Raw genomic sequence first — 3,287 nt, 5'->3', positions numbered from 1 at the left:
CCTGTTGATGTTCAGCGAAGATTGTCAGGTAAATAGCTGGTTGGAAGAGCCCTATACTGCTCTCTGATATGGACATTTCTATCACTCCGAAAGGATTTCCAAAAGCACTGTAGGATAGTAGTTAGCAGCTTTGGAGTCAAGCAAACTTGGGTTCAAATCATGACTCCACCATAATGACCTTGAATAATCGACTTAAACTCACTGCGTCTCAGTTTCTCTTCTATAAACAGGAGGCAATAAAGCCTGTACCCAGTGCTTGCTTGATGAATAAATTAATAAGCCAAACATGGTGTGTGGTCATAATTCAGTCTTGGTTCATATTACCTTCCTCTGTTCTCTTGAGGACAAATCTAGATGAGAAAGCAGCCCAGTAGTGATAGCAAGAAGCAGACCACCTGGCTAATCCTAGAGGGCTTTGAGGAGCTGCAACATCTGGGCTTTCTCCCGTTCACCCTCTTTCTGGCCGTCTGTGTGGTGACAGTTGGGGGCAGCAACCTCATCGTGCTGGCTGTGGCCTCCAGTCGGATTTTTCACACACCCATGTACTTTTTCCTCTGCCGCTTCTCCCTGCTGGAGATTGGCTGTACCTCAAACATCGTGCCTCAGCTGTTGCAGAGCTTCCTGGATGGGCGGGAAACCATCTCGCTGGTCACCGTCTGGTCCATTTCTACTCTTTTGTCTCACTGACTGCAGTTGAGTGCCTGCTACTGCTGCCACGTCCCATGATACTACTTGGCCATCTGCCACGTCCTTCGCTACCCTGCCGTGATGAGCAGGGTCGTATGGCTGCCTGGAGCCTAGTTCAGTGGCTTCTCCTTCTCTGCCTTCACTCTGGCCCTGGCAGCCCCTCTGCCTCTCTGCCCTGGCAGCAGGGAGATGGACCACAACTTCTGTGAGTTTGCTCCAGTTGTAGGGCTATTCTATGGTGATGTGGGGAGCTGGAGAGAGCATCTCAGGTTTCCTGACACTGGTCCCCTTCCTGTGGATTGTGGCATCCTATGCCTTTATTCTAAGCGCTGCGCTGCGAATACCTTCAAGCTATGGAAAGCAGAAAGCCCTCTCTACCTGTTCCTCTCACCTCCGAGCCTGGAGATCCAGCCTGAGAGCCGCAGGTGGACTCCACTGGTGCTCTGGCGCCCTCTAGTGGCCATCTGCTCTAATGCCAACTCTCAGCCCTTCCTCCTGCCTCCCTCCCCAGCCCTAGGGGCTGCACTGGCCTTGGGCACCTGTCAGCCTGATTTCGTTCCTCCTCTCCCTCTAAGTGCAACGAAGTGCCCTACAGAGGTTTAGGATCTCTTGGAGAAAAGAAAAGGATAATCCACCATCTAAAATGGCACAAGATGTTTGCAAATCACGTATCTGATAATGGTTTGTAGCCCACCAGCCAAGCCCCCTGCTGCCCAGTGGGGTACCTGCGTGGCCCCTCCCATCCCAGGTGGTAAGGGGATTTCAGGCCCCACAGCACCCGAGGGGTGGACACTGGTCATCCTCAACACCCTCAAGGAGTGAGTGCTGGATTGTTTTGAACCCAGATTACTTCCCATTTCTGCCCTCAAAGGCTGGGGGCTTCAGCATGCCTCCGGAAGAACACACAGTATTTGCAAGTCTTTGAGAACCAAGAGAATAGTCTTCGCTTTTCTGAAAAGTGCATCTTATTCTTTCACAACAGTGACCGTTTTCAAACGGGCTCCCAGGGACGCCCTTCCACTCTTCTTTATTTCTCTGAAAGTGGCCATGACGGTTTGGCTGTCCCCCATCCCCACCCCATGTGACAAGGCCAGTAGGGCCAGCTCCTGGTGGCCCTTACCTTCGCTGGAGATTAACCCAGACTCTCAGCCTTAGATTGAACGTGACGTCCCTGCTGTTCCCTGTCACCACTCCTCATCTCCTTCACCTGTCTCGTTTCCTCCAGCTTTTCAGTTTCAGAGTTAGCTGACTGTCACCACTCACAGTCCCCGCAGAGTCCAGAGATTTCTCCTCGAAGGGAAGGTTCTGGAGAAATCAGAGGGATAAAGAGGGCAGCCGATTCTTGCCTTGTGCTAATGCCCAAGAGGGTGAAGAGTGAGTGTCTTCTCGTTAGAATTTTTAAATCCTCCAAGTAATAGATCATTTGTGTCTTCCTGCTCGTTCTAATAATATGTTGTTCGTAAATTTTAATGAGGGAAATTCTTTATCTCATAAATATGCCAACTGGGAGATCCATTTTAAAAATGGTATTGAGGTAACTCCAAGCGTTTACAAAGAATGAGGATGCAGCATCCTGTGTTCAGACACTGGCTGAGAGCTTCCCGCCTGGAGCCTGGGGCCCATCGGAGGGCGGGACAGACAGGACCCTCCTCCCACGGGTGGGCCTCCTCAGGAGCATCCCAGACGTGGGCCCACCTCATTGCAAACTCCTCATTTGGCCAGTGGCAGGAAGCTGGCTAGAGATGTGGTTAAAAGAAAAGTGCCCAGCAGCCTGGGATCACCCCAGGGCATGGCCTCAGGGGCCTGGTCCAACCCATCAGCACCTCTAGGGAGCAACACACCTTGGCAGGAGCTCTTCTGGTCTGGGATGTGGCAGGAAAGGGAGAGGGAGATGTGCTGGAGAGGGTGGCAGAAGGCCTCAGAGTTGGCGTTCTAGCGGATGGCCACTAGAGGGCACCAGAGCACCGGCGGAGCCCACCTGAGGCTCTGGGGCCCGATTTCCAGCCTCGGAGATGGGGTTGGCAGACCCCAAAGAGGTGCCCAGAGGATAGGGGTTGATTACCGGACGCCTCTGACTCTCCGACCCACATTGTCTCGCCTCACAGAGGCGACAGAAGTCTGCCTTCACCATCTGACGTGGTCACTTCCAGCCTGGTCGAGTGGCCCAGTGGCCAGACAGCCTCACAGGCTGTCTGCGGTCTGACTGCCTTTTGTTTCTCCAGAGGCAGTACTCTGGACCCAGAAATACCCGGCTTGAGTCTTGTGCTTGCAGTTTTCAAGCTGCAGGCCTGCGTGAGTGGTGGCATGTGGGAAATAGGGATGGTGGACGTGAACTTGGAACATGTAAAAGTGGTGGTATTTTGGTGGGCAGGCTGTGTTCTTCCCTGTGCCCTCTTTCTGGAGAGTTCTCCCCAAACTTCCTTCTTCCCTTTCCAGCTGAGCCTCTCCCTTTTGTCCCCACACCCCTGCTGGATGGAACAGACACATGCACCCCAATGTTCCTAGCAGCACAAGTTACAATAGCCAAGACATGGAAGCAACCTAAGTGTCCATCAACAGAGGAATGGATAAAGAAGATGTGGTATTTTTTTTTTTTTTTT

General features: G+C 52.4%; 1 pseudogene; it reads left to right on the top strand.

Annotated features, from left to right (window-relative positions):
• The first annotated feature begins 354 nt into the window (after positions 1-354).
• Positions 355-1,144, top strand: LOC112394007 (putative olfactory receptor 13C6; annotated as a pseudogene).
• Positions 1,145-3,287: the final 2,143 nt, after the last annotated feature.

The sequence above is a fragment of the Neophocaena asiaeorientalis genome, unplaced genomic scaffold (genome assembly GCF_003031525.2).
Source record: "Neophocaena asiaeorientalis asiaeorientalis breed wild unplaced genomic scaffold, Neophocaena_asiaeorientalis_V1.1 scaffold134, whole genome shotgun sequence".
Lineage (NCBI taxonomy): Eukaryota > Metazoa > Chordata > Mammalia > Artiodactyla > Phocoenidae > Neophocaena > Neophocaena asiaeorientalis.
Note: the sequence above shows the minus strand (reverse complement) of the source record. Positions and strands in the feature narration are given on the sequence as shown.